The sequence below is a fragment of the Neophocaena asiaeorientalis genome, unplaced genomic scaffold, assembly GCF_003031525.2.
Source record: "Neophocaena asiaeorientalis asiaeorientalis breed wild unplaced genomic scaffold, Neophocaena_asiaeorientalis_V1.1 scaffold308, whole genome shotgun sequence".
Lineage (NCBI taxonomy): Eukaryota > Metazoa > Chordata > Mammalia > Artiodactyla > Phocoenidae > Neophocaena > Neophocaena asiaeorientalis.
The window spans coordinates 1192135-1205719 of NW_020172768.1; the positions used below are offsets into that span (position 1 = coordinate 1192135).

General features: G+C 35.8%; 1 pseudogene; it reads right to left on the reverse strand.

Annotated features, from left to right (window-relative positions):
• Positions 1-9228: 9228 nt before the first annotated feature.
• Positions 9229-10168, reverse strand: LOC112396863 (olfactory receptor 8B3-like; annotated as a pseudogene).
• Between the last annotated feature and the right edge of the window lie 3417 nt (positions 10169-13585).

Sequence of the window (13585 nt, forward strand, 5' to 3'; positions counted from 1 at the left end):
CTTAGCCTTGATGAGGACCTTAGAGATTCATTAAAACTATTTTATTTCCTGGAAATGTTAAGAACTCTTATTTAGGTGATGCAAGAACCAGAAACACTCCCTTTAAGTTTATATTACATCAAATCACATTACAAGAAAAGTTTATAGCAAGGTACTAAATTAGAATTAAAGGTCATTCTTTCACTTTTAATACAACCAGTTTAAATACAGGCAGAGAATGAGTGTAGAGATACTCTGAGCTTATTCTTACATTGCAAAACTACCTATTACCCTCCTTTCTTCTACCTACATGATGGTCACAGTAGCCTGATCCTTTTCACTGAGATATACCATGGTATCTTTTGTTAATTCTTGGCTCCTTTTTAAGTAACTCAAGCCCAATATGTTCTAATTTATCAATGTCAGTGGTAATTTAAGTTTTATACCATACTATATTATCATAAAGATGCAAAAAATGTAAACCTTTTTTAACTAAATAGAATTTTAATTTGCAGTATTATGTCACACTGAGCTAAGCTGCTGCAAGCATCTGGAATCACTGGCTAATAATATATTTTTAAATGTAAATATATAATGGAAAGAAAGTTAAATCTGCAAGTGTCAGGAAGAAAATGGGAAGGCAAAATCTAATTCAGCAGATCTTGGGTGGGGTCCTAGATTCTGGTCCTGATTCTGGTTTTTTTTTTGTTTGTTTGTTTGTTTTTAAACAAAAGTCAGTAGAAGTGAAGTGATCCATGCAAGATTTGACTGTTAGTGACAGAACCTGAGGTAAACCCAGGTCTTCTGACTGGAAGTTCAATGGATAAACAGCATGGTAGAGCTGAAGGAAGAAGCCTCTACTCTTTTTTTTAAAAAATTAATTAATTAATTTTTATTTTTGGCTGTGTTGGGTCTTCGTTTCTGTGCGAGGGCTTTCTCTAGTTGCAGCAAGCGGGGGCCACTCTTCATCGCGGTTCGTGGGCCTCTCACTATTGCGGCCTCTCTTGTTGCGGGGCTCAGGCTCCAGAAGCACAGGCTCAGTAGTTGTGGCTCACGGGCCTAGTTGCTCCGCGGCCTGTGGGATCGTCCCAGACCAAGGCTCGAGTCCATGTCCCCTGTATTGGCAGGCAGATTCTCAACCACTGCGCCACCAGGGAAGCCCTGTTTTGTTTTTGAAAGGTGTAAAGTCTGTGTCTAAACTCATGTTTTTGCAAATGGGCATCTGATTTTTCTAGAATCATTTGTGAAGAAGACTACCATTATTCCATTGATTGCCTTTGCTCTTTTGTCAAAGATCAGTTGACTATATTTTGTCGGTCAACATCAGGTTCTCTCTTCTGATCCATTGTCTTTTCTTTCATCACTACCACACTGACTTGATTACTGTAGTTTTATAGTGAGTCCTGAAGTTGGACAGTATCTGTCCTACAACTTTGTTCTCCTTCAGTATTGTATTTGATATTTAGGGTCTTTTCCCTTTCCATATAAACTTTAGAATCAGTTTGTTGATATCCACAAAAACTTGCTGGGATTTTGATTGGGATCACATTGACGATACAGATGAAGTTAAGAAGAATTGACATCTTAACATAATTGAGTCTTCTAATCCACAAACATGGAGTATCTTTCCATTTATTCAGATTTTTTATTACTTTTATTAGAGTTTTGTAGTTTTCCACATATAGATCCTTAATATATTTTGTTAGACTTATAACTAAGTACTTCTTCTTTTTGGAGGGTAGGGGTGGGGTGACAATATGAATAGTATTGAGTTTTTCATTACAAATTCCAATCATCCAGTGCTTGGTATATAGGAAAGCTATTAACCTTTGTATGTTAACTTTGTATCCTGTGACTCTCCTCTAGCTACTTATTAGTTCCAAGAGGTTTTTTATTCATTTGTTTGTTTTGTAGTTGTTGCTGTCAATTTTGAGGGACTGTCTACAGAGACAATCATGTCATCTGAGAACACAGACAGTTGTATTTCTTTTTTTCCAATATGTATTTAAAAATGGTTTAAAGTTATCATTCCAAGAAGCAATACAGGCTCAAATATTAATAAATTTGAAAAAATGTATCTCAACATCCTTTGTCCTAAGGAAAATGCAAATTAATATTATAATGAGATACCACTGCATACACACTAGAATGGCTAAAATTACTGTCTATACCAAGTGAACATGTGGATGTGGAACACCTGGAACTTTCATACACTGCTGTTAGAAGAGTAAACTTATATAGGTACTTTGGAAAACAAACTGGTATTTTCTAATAAAGTTGCACCATATGTAGCATCTGATCCAGATATTCCACGGCTATCACATATACAGAGAAGTTAGTGCATAAGTCAGAAAAAATACTTGTACAAGAATGTTCACTGAGGTTTTATTTCAATAGCCAAATTTCCATCAATAAGAGAATAGATAAGAAAATTGTAGAAAATACATTCAGTGAGATATTTCTCATAAAACAATGTTCTGATACATGCACCAATACGGTTGAAATACAAAAATCATTATGTTGAATGAAGATGGAAGACTCAAAAGAGTATAAACAGTATGACTTTATTTATAAGATTTTAAATAACAGGCAAAATTAAAGTGATAGAAATGAGAGCAATGGTTACCTCAACTGGTGTATGGGATTTGTCTATTGACTAGAAAGTGACATAAGGGAAATTTCTGGGGTCATGGAAATGTTCTGTATCTTTTTCTGGGTGGTGATTAAATGAATTTATACTTAGGTAAAAAGTCATCAAGCTGTAGACCTCATATTTGTATATTTTACTATATGTAAACTAGACCTCATAAAATATAATTTGAAATGTTTTTATAAAACTTTATAAGGAAAATTTATTTGTGTAAAAATTTATACAGCTCAATAGTTTAAACTATTCAGTAGATCTCTCAGGACTTACTATGGAAAACTAGTCTGTGTTTTTGTAACACATCTCTAATATCTACTATCAGTATGGGTAGGCCAATCCACACCTTTCCATACCAACCTTAGAGTCTTAATACTGGATCAGATGGGTCAGTAGTCTTACACAGGATTGGGCTTGGGTGTTTCCATAAAGAATATTCTGACTTATATTGAATCCATGTCTCCAACCTGGGGAAATTCAATGAAGTTGACATAAAGAAAGAAAACCGAGAAAAAAAATAATCAGATACAACTGGGACATTAATCACTTCCCATTTAAGCTTGTGCTCCATGAGCCCTGCCAATTATTACAGTGTGTTTGTGTTTCTATCACCAATAGTGACAGCCAAGCTTCAATCTCTTTTTATCTTTCTTATAAAAAATTTACAAATGAGTAATTTCAGTTTAAAAATATGGCAACATTTCATGTTTAAAATAACAGGAAATCCAACTAAAAACTAGCTTAAAATTTGGCATGCAAAAAGCAGGAAAATTCAATCCACAGTGAGGAAAAACCTCAATCTGTAGAAACATACTGAAAATAACATATTTTAAAATCAGCAGACAAGAAAAAAAAAGAGCTGTTATTAATATATTCTATATATTCAAGAAAAAAAATGTCAAGGCATGACAAGGCCCATATTGACTTCCTTGATCTGAAAAATACAACGTGTGAAATGAAAAATACACCAAATCCAAAAAAATACGGAATCCAAAAATAATCATGAGAAAAACATTAGAAATCCCAATTGAGGGATATTCTACAAAATACCTGACTAATACTCTTCAAAACTGTCAAAGTTATCCAAAACATGGGAAGTCTGAGAAAATGTGACAGCCAAGAGGAACCCAATGAGACATGACTAATCAACGCAATGTGGTATCCCGAATGGGATCCTAGGATCGAAAAGGGACATTAGGTAAAAACTAAGAAAATCTGGATAAAGTATGGACTTTAACAATAATTCTCAATATTGGTTCACTAACTGTGACATATGTAACACACTAATGTAAGATAGCAAGAGGAACAAGATATGAAGTATATAGTAACTCTCTGTATTATATTAACAATTCTTCTATAAATCTAAAATAATTCTAAAAAATTTATGTAAAAATAAATGTGTTGAATGGAGTTAACACCACATCAGAAGAAACGATGAGTGAACTTAAAGAACAGCAATAGAAAGTAACCAAGATGATATCCAGAGACAACAAAAAAAGCCTAGAAAAGAATGAACAGAGCATCAGTGAGCCCTAAGACATCGTATTATGTAATTGGAGTAACCTCATATGTAATTGGAGTCCCAGACAGCAGAGAGGAGGAGTGGTAGAAAAATATTTGAAGACATAACAGCTGAAGACATCCACCTAAAGTATCACTATACAGTGAATGCCCCCTTACCACCTAATCTAATTTGAGAACAAAGTTGACTAAATAAGCTATTTAACAACTGTCATTTCTGGTATTGTTGGGCTAGGCTATTGGGTCTACCACCCACTCAAAACAGCTAAAAATACTGAATAAAATATTCTATTTTATGAACTGGTTTGTGATTACATAAATTTTGCATTATTTATTAAATTGAAAATGTATGTATTATGAAGTTTTCAGGATATATTTGATGGTAAAATCAGAAAAGTTGGTATATTCATTACCTACTATAATAATGTAAATTATTCAAACATCAAAAATATCTCTTAAATGAGATTTATCATTTTTTATTAAATAACATTCCCAAATAAAATATACTCATAATTCTAAATGAAAATTGGTACTTGCTTCTGGAATGTAATTTCTTTGTTAACAGGCTTTGTGCTTGAAATAGTTATTTGCAATTCTTGAGCAAGAATTTTTAATGACTATATCTCCAATTTCTTTTATAATCATCATCAATGAGAAATTTTGTATGCACAGTGGTAGAGTTTAGATCATTCTTACCACCATTTAAAACTTTGCCATTGAAATCATATTTAAATAATGTGAGTTATTTTTTTTTTACTGACAAATTTAATGTTCAACAAATTTGGAACTAATTTCGCTTTTTCATTTCAAATATTTCAAAATAACAGAGAAACCCAATTTGCAGAAGGCTTGTGCATTCTTAGAGCAATCACACTTCAACTAGTTTAGATGCCACGAAAAGGATAAATTGGCTGGAGATGGACAGAAGTACATGAAATGGGGAGCCAGAGACTAGGGCATCTGCCTGGAGCTGCGAACATCAGGACTCCTTGCCTGGCATCCACCACAGGCCAAGCACTGTGCTCCTGGGCACCTGAAACAGACTCCCCCAGCATCCCTGTGGGACTCTGGTCCACCACAGGCACTGAACCCTCTGCGTGTGGCTGCTGTAGCTGGTAAGCAGGTGGTGGAGTGCCTTTTTGGTCGGGCTGTTGAAATAGAGCAGTGAGTGCCTCACTTGGCTGACCATTCTTGACGCTGGCCAAAGTACGGTATATGCCATCACGTCAGACACATTCTATTCTTACCCTTCCAAGAGCATCTGTCTAGGATATACTCTAGGCTCAATGCCTTTAATGTGAATTCATCTGGGGATTCCGCATGAAGAAAACAAATATTTTTCCCAATTAAAATTGTATTTATGCAGCATATACAGAAGGATAATAAAGCCATATCTACCCATATCTTCAAGAAATTCATCAAGTTATGGACATAATACTTCCAAATATCCTAAAGGTGTTTTAAAAACGCTTGATATATTGAAATAATTTTTACTTCAAATTCTATAATTATTTTTAAAACACTACAATTGAATTTTTAATCATTTTAGTTTTACATGAGTTGTGATTTTAATAATTTTAAATGATCATTTTTGCCATGTTGATCAAAAGAATATAAAGTCAACCTGATTCACAAACCAAGCCAGGCATTTTACTGACTCATACTGCCAGCAGAGTGTGCTGGGAAATTGGATATCACATTCAGACTACAAGGCATGTGTCATGCCTGCAACTATATTTTGCCTACATAAACCAACATAATCCCAAAAAGTGTGTGAAACTGGTAAGTCATGAATATACATGGCCTTTTATTTGGCTGGACAGGGCCAACAATTCATGGAGGCGTGTCTCTCTCCACGCATTTTGTCTGCTTGGTTCTACTGCATTTTAACCTCAGATAAACTCTCCCCATGTAGTGAAAACAGGACTACTAGAATCCCTAGATTTAATCTTACCAATTCAGTAACTGCAAGAAGAAAAGTTTGTTTAAATAATTTTGGCAGAAAAGACTGTAGTCAAATGACTATTTCTGACTAATCACTGTCATCAGGGTTTGGCATGTGCTAATTAGACAGGATATATCTTGTGAGATGGGCAAGTCAGTCCAACAAAATCACATAAAAGGTGTTCCCTGTTTCAGGGCTTCCCTGGTGGCGCAGTGGTTGAGAGTCCGCCTGCCAATGCAGGGGACATAGGTCCGTGCCCTGGTCCGGGAGGATCCCACATGCCGCGGAGCGGCTGGGCCTGTGAGCCACGGCCGCTGAGCCTGCATGTCCGGAGCCTGTGCTCCACAACGGGAGAGGCCACAACAGTGAGAGGCCCACGTACCGCAAAAAAAAAAAAAAAAAAAAAAAAAAAAGATAATTGGATATATAGACATTGCAAGGAGGAAAGAGCAAAAGATGAAGCAGAGAAAACATAAAGACTAATAACCTATAAAAAATAGCTACCCAGAACTGATAGAACAAACAGAAAGAATAAGAAGCATAACCAGATTCTAGAATCTAAGAGGAGAAGCTCTATAGGATTGGTGCTTGGATTAATGGAGGGTTTGGAGATGCCCCACAGCTGGTGCTTGGACCTCTGCAATAGAGGCTCCAAGAGGGTGCAAGGCCCAACATGGAGGGAGACCAAGAAGAAGGCCTGACAAGTGCTTGAGCCACTCAAGGGGCAAAGTCAGGGCAATAAAGTGAGGGAGGATACTACAGCTGTTAAGGAGCTGTTGTCCAGCTATTCACTATACATAAGGGGGTTTACCAAGTTAGGCACATTTCCATGTGCTTACTGGCTATTTACATATGTTCGTTTGGGATGTGTCTTTCAAATCATTTGCCAATATATGATATGATCTTTTTATCACTGAGATACATTTTAATTAATTTGTTATATATTCTGGATACAATACCTTTATCAAATATATGTTTTGCAAATATTCTTCCAGTCTGTGTCTTGCCTATAAATATTTTTTTGATAAACAGAGTGTTCTAATTTAAATGAAACTCATTTTCTCTTTTAGATTTAGTGCTTTCCAGAATATGTTTAAGAAATCTGTGCCTACACTAACATACTTTTCTATGTTTTCTTCTAGAAGGTTTATGTTAAAGTTTCATGTGTATAGTTTTGATCTATTTAAAATTAATTTTTGTGTATGATGTGAGGTAGAGATCAAAGTTCATTGTTTTCCTCATGAGTAGTATTTCCAGCATCAATTGCTTAGAATGATTTTTCTTTACTTACGGATTTACACAGTTGCTCAGTTAAAAATCAATCAACTATATAAGTGAGGATCTGTCTCTGAATTTTCTATTGTGTCCCATGGATTTATCTATATTTATAACAAAACCAATCTGTCTTGATTACCATATCCTAAAACTAAGGTTTAAAATCAGTTAGTGTTAAGTCCTCTATGTCATTTTAGAGTTCTCCAAGAAACAGATGCTAAGAAATGATTAGACTTCCAAGACATTTATTGTGGTAAGTGCCTGTGAAGGATAAAATGGGAATGAGTGGGAGTCAGTGAGAAAGCCTTCAGACCAGGATGAAAGTGTGATACCTACGAAAGGAGAGAGAGAAGAAAGGATTGGGTAGGAAAACCTCAGACCACAGTGCAGTTCAAAAAAATCTCAAATAGGATGATAGGAAGTCCCTAAACAAAGACTGCCTATCAGAAGAGATTCACGTTACACAGAAATTGGCCAGGTCCGGTATGATCCACCATGCTAAGCCATTGGCTGAGGCCATCTTAGAGTAAGCATGGACTCTGCCTGAACACTATGGTGGATACAAAGGAGTATTGGCTATAGACAGTCAATGATGCTCCCCACAGGTGGCTCTACTGAAAGGGAGTTAGCAGCACCTCTCTATGGTTGCCACACTTTACTCCTCAAAAGAAATTTTACCCCAAAGTTCTTTCTGACTTATTTTTTGTTATTGTCATTTATTACTATATTTTATTAATTATTATTTATAACATTAAATTTATTACTGTTATTATTCAAACAAGATAATCCAATTCAACAAGAATATTTTTGACCTACAACTATATTTGATACTCTAAATATATGAATGGGAAAAGCATTGGAGAAATAGGGAAATTATAGGGAGAAGCATCTAGGTAAATATATTTATTGCCTTACTGGTGAGACGAAGTTTAAGTATGTTCAAAAAATGTTGCTAGGAATATGGTTTACTATATTAATACACAACTTTTTTCATGATACTTCACTGGATAAGTGAAACATGGCTAAAATGTTTCTCCTAACACCATGTGTAGTATTTTCCTAAAGTGATAAAAAACGAAATTGACAGTAAAACCATGTGCTTTTTTCAAAATATCTGGTGTCATTTTGGAGAGTAATAAACACAAATTTTATAATAAACCACCCATTATGCTTACTGGGATCCTGAGATACATATGTATTATTCTTCTAATCATCCTCTCTTAATACCATGTTTGGCAATAAATGGTGGTGTTATATGTATTCTCTTCAATATTAAAGGCATTTGCCTTATAGAGGTTCTCAGAAGCAGGTGGCATGTAAAACAGATTTGGCCATTTTCAAAGGGAACAAGAAAAGTAGTAATAATAAAAGGAAAAGTGTATGAAAAATAGAACAAAATGATAATATCAGAAGGATCTGATCCTACTTTAAGCTATATATGCAATTTGCAATGAAGACATTTCTTTGAATTCTTCTTCCTATACCAGGAACAATATTGTTTTAAAAGACAATTATTCTGCAGTGTTTGGGCACTTCTGTGTCTAGAACAGCAAGCTCTAATTTTAACTTTATGTATTTATGAAACTCACCATATTTGTCCAGATTAGGAATAGCCCAGGAGACAAAGATGGTATGAAAAAAATCAGTTCATATTTTCCTCTTATAAAGATGCTACTAGTTATTTAGGAAACTGGTACAAGGTGCAAGAGATAAGTAGGAAAAGTTAGACAAGCTATAAGGAAAGTGATGAGACAAGTCTATTATACCACATATAACACAATCTGTAGAAGAAACACAGTTATGAACAAATATCATCTTGGAAGACAATAAAAATTGAATATCTTTACATTATTGTTGTTTGTAATTAGAACATGTTTCTCCTCTGGATTTTAAACAGGGATTTTCTCAGTGCAACTCTGAAATCTTTGTTCCTCACACTAAATCAGAGGACTGAGCATGGGTCCCACATTAGTATAAAAAACAGAAGAAACTTTTCCCTGCTCCATAGATCCAGGAGAAGAATATTTAAGGTATATGAATGCTGTTAAACCAAAAAAAAAGAGAAAGAGCAATGATGTGGGAGCTACACATGCTGAAGGCTTTTGATCTTCCCTGAGCAGATCTGATATGAAGAATGCTAGTAAGGATGAAGATGTAAGAAACTAGGATGGTGAAACTGGGTACTGTGATATTAATACCTACAACAATGAGAACTACCACCTCACTGACATAAGTGCTGGTGCAAGAGACTTGGAGGAGTGGGAGGATGTCACACAAGTAATAGTTGATATTAACACTGCAGAAGGTTCATCTAAGCATGCACCCTGTGTGGGAAGAGGCTCCAGTAAACCCCATCACATACGCAGCCAAAGACAGCACCAAACAGACCTTATGGGATATGGTGACCTTATACAGCATTGTAGTACAGATGGCCACATAGCGATCACAGGCCATTGAGGTCAACATATAGCACTCAGAGATGACAAAAAAGAGAAAGAAAAACAGCTGAGTCATGCACCCAACAAAGGAGATGATATTCTTCCTGAATACAAAGTTCATCAGCATCTGGGGGGTGAAAACAGAGGAGCAACAGAGATCAATGAAGGATGGTTGAAGACTAAATAGTACACGGGGGTGTGGAGGTGAGAATTTAGACCAATAAGAATGATCGAGCCCAGGTTGCCCACCATGGTGACAATGTAGATCATTAGAAACAGGTAAGAGAGGGGCTGCTGGAGCTCTGGACGGTCTGTTAATCCAGCAAGAATAAATTCAGGCACTAAGGAGTCATTTCTAGCCAGCATTCTCAACTTTGGAAATCTGTGAGAATAGAAGAAAACTCCATCAACAGGGAACCCAGCTCTGTTCTTACAAACTCTCTTTTATATGAGCTTTATGAGAAAGAGACTCAGACTGGCAGAAATCACATAAGTCCTCCTTTGCTTCATAGGGTCTGAAGGTACACACCCCTCAACATTTAAATCACTGTCTTTCATTGCATGAACTGCATGTGACAAACAACTGCTCTATCTTACTAGAAGATAGAGGGATGGGGTAGCTGAGGAACAAGCCTACTTGCTGATGGGCTTCAGTGGTGGGAATGTATCCCCATTTCTCCCCCCTATTCCTCTGATTCATCACTTCCTAGTTCCTACTCATGTTTCCATTACCCTACTAGGTACCTCAGGTCCCCTGTTTTGACCATCAAGAAAGAAAGGATCCCTACAGGGAAGAGACCATACAGATATTCTGCTACCAGGAAGTCTCTCATAGTCTCTAAGGTTTTCAGATACTTTACTATAAGAATCCAGGAAGTTAATAATTGATAACAGGTATTGAGGTGAACCTTAGTAACCTAAGTTTTATACTTAACCATATATTCCAGTGTTTCCACACATTCTCCTCCTCTGCTCTAACCTAGCTGGACAGCGAATGAATAAAGGAAGGTGGATGTGCTTTCCTAGGTTTTGTAGGATGGCATGAATGAGAAATTAATTTGACTGCTGATTAAGTTAGTTATTAAGTTTGTGAAAACATTTCAAGCTGTATACTTATTATGATATATCAACTTTCCTCTGTTTATACAGGTCAATAAAAAAATTTTAGAAAGAAAACACAAATTTCTTCTGATGTTGCTGTCTGGATTTGTCACTTGGAACTGCTACAGTTCTCCTGCTCCCAGAATGAAGATGGAGTCAACACAGAGTGTATGCTGCGAACAATACAGGCAGTAGAGTCAGAGCTTCAGACTTTGGAGTTTCTTGTTATTCAATATAAATACTTCTCATTTTTCAGCAACAGAGGGAATGAGCAAGTATACAAACTTGGTTATCTCACTCTCCATCCATTGAGGGAACTCAGTGCTGACCCTTTATACGTGTTTTACCTCCGCTGTCCTGAAAGAAGAACTGGCCTTGGAGATATCAAAGCTGAGCAGATGTAGTCACAGAATCTTCTTCCTTCCCTGGAAAAGAGTCATAGCATAGATCTCACAGTATGAATGTTCCAACAGTCAGTCTATGATTTAGATCAAACTTGTGGTTATAAATTTACTAAGAGACCATGAAGGGTAACCACAGGCTTCACATCTGAGCCACAATGTCATAGAGCACACAGCATTTGCTTAAGGCTTATAATTCTTTTGGACCTGATTAGAAATTCAGGTATAGGGGTCCCCCAGGACTTTCCCATCATGATACGCTCTGCAGGGGAGAAATGTGTCTGTGTTTACACCCTAATTGTTACAGTAAATGTTAATTTCCCATCATTCCCCAGAGCATAGGAGAAAGGCTCCTCTGCTGTCTCTTATAAAGATGCAAATAATTAATGTCATTGAAAATTCACTAATTATAATTCTAGGTAACATTAGTTTCAAGAATTTAAGTTCATAAAGATATATGACCATTTCAGAAAAGTTTATTATGGCCCTTTATAATAGTGGAGTCTCTTTAAATAATCAGTGTTTATGCAAATTTTATAGACATGAACCAAAGAATCTTTTTAATTGATTTCAGAGATTATTGTTTAATAAAACACTATTTACTATAAAAATTATTCCATGGAAATTTAATTACCTTGAGTTGTTCTGATTCAATATGCTTTTAATAGATTAAAATCAAATGTATAAGAAAAATCACTGTAAATAAGCTACTATTACAAGGAAATATGACTTTAAAATTCCTATGTATGTATTAGCTTATGATCATGCTTATGAGAAAAAAAATCTAAGTTTAAAAAAAATTTTAAATTATTATACATTCCCAGGAAATTTCAAAAATAATGGATAGAGTCCCCTGAAATCTACCCAGCTTCCTATCATGGTGACATCTTTGACAACTGTAGTATAATAGCAAAACTACAGACATTATTTAGCTTTGAGCAATTTTATATGCAGTATGTGTTTCTGTCGTGTGTGTGTGTGTGTGTTTGTGTGTGTGTGTGTGTAGATCTATGTAATGTGATCACTTGTGTAGATTCATGTAACTACCACCATCATGGTACAGAACTCTTCCACTAACATAAAGGAACCCCTTACACTACCTCTTTATAGTGACACCTATCCCCTCCCACCTTCATCTGTCTTGCAGCAACCACTAACCTGTTCTTCATCTCTATAGTTGGGTCATTAGGAAGACAACGGATGAAACTATACAATATATAACTTCTGAAATTGGCTTTTTTCACTAAGCATGATGCCCTTAAGTCCATCCCAGTTGTTGCATGTATCAACAGTCTGCTCCTTTTATTGCTGAGTTGCATTCCATTTTATACAACCCACATTTATTCGAACTTCTGTAGTAATTTTAAAACTACTAGGTTCTTGTTTAATGCAAAACTAAATCTGTTTTATTTATGGAAAATGTTTAAGGCGCAGGGGATATAAGATCACAGTTCAGATTGGCTCTTCCTATAATATTCTCTTTTTAATCAATTTTATTGTGGCATAATCTGGATACAATAACATGCTCTCATTTTAAGAGTACAGTTCAGTGACTTTCAAAAATAATAGTCATGTAAAGACCACCATGGTCAAGATCTAGAGCATTTCCCTCACCCCCAAAAGTATATTCATCTCCCTTTGCAATCCACCCCCTTTTTTATCATTAAAGGATGTTGAAATTTGTCAAATGCTTTCTCTGCATCTAGTGAAATAATATGATTTTTATCTTTCATTCTATTAATCTGGTATAGCACATTTATTGATTAGTGTACGTTGAACCATCCTTGCATCCCATGGTTAAATCTTGCTTGATCATGGTGTATGATCTTTTAATGTGCTGTTGAATTGGTTTGCTAGAATTCTATTGAGAATTTTTGCATCTATATTCATCAGACATTGGCCTGTAGTTTTCTTTTCTTATACTGTCTTTACCTGACATTAGTGTGAAGGTAATTCTGGTTGTAAAATGAGTTTGAAAGCTGTTCTTTCTTCCATTTTTGGAAGAGTTTAAGAAGTTTTGGCATTTATTCTTGTTTAAATGTTTAGTAGAATTCACCAGTGAAACCATCTTAGTTTTTGGTCCTGGGCTTTTCTTTGTTGGGAGGTTTTTGATTATTGATTCAATCTCCTTACCCGTTATTGATCTGTTTTTTGTTTTTTTTTGTTTTTTTGCGGTACGCGGGCCTCTCACTGTTGTGGCCTCTCCAGTTGCGGAGCACAGGCTCCGGACGTGCAGGCTCAGTGGCCATGGCTCACGGGCCCAGCTGCTCCGCGGAATGTG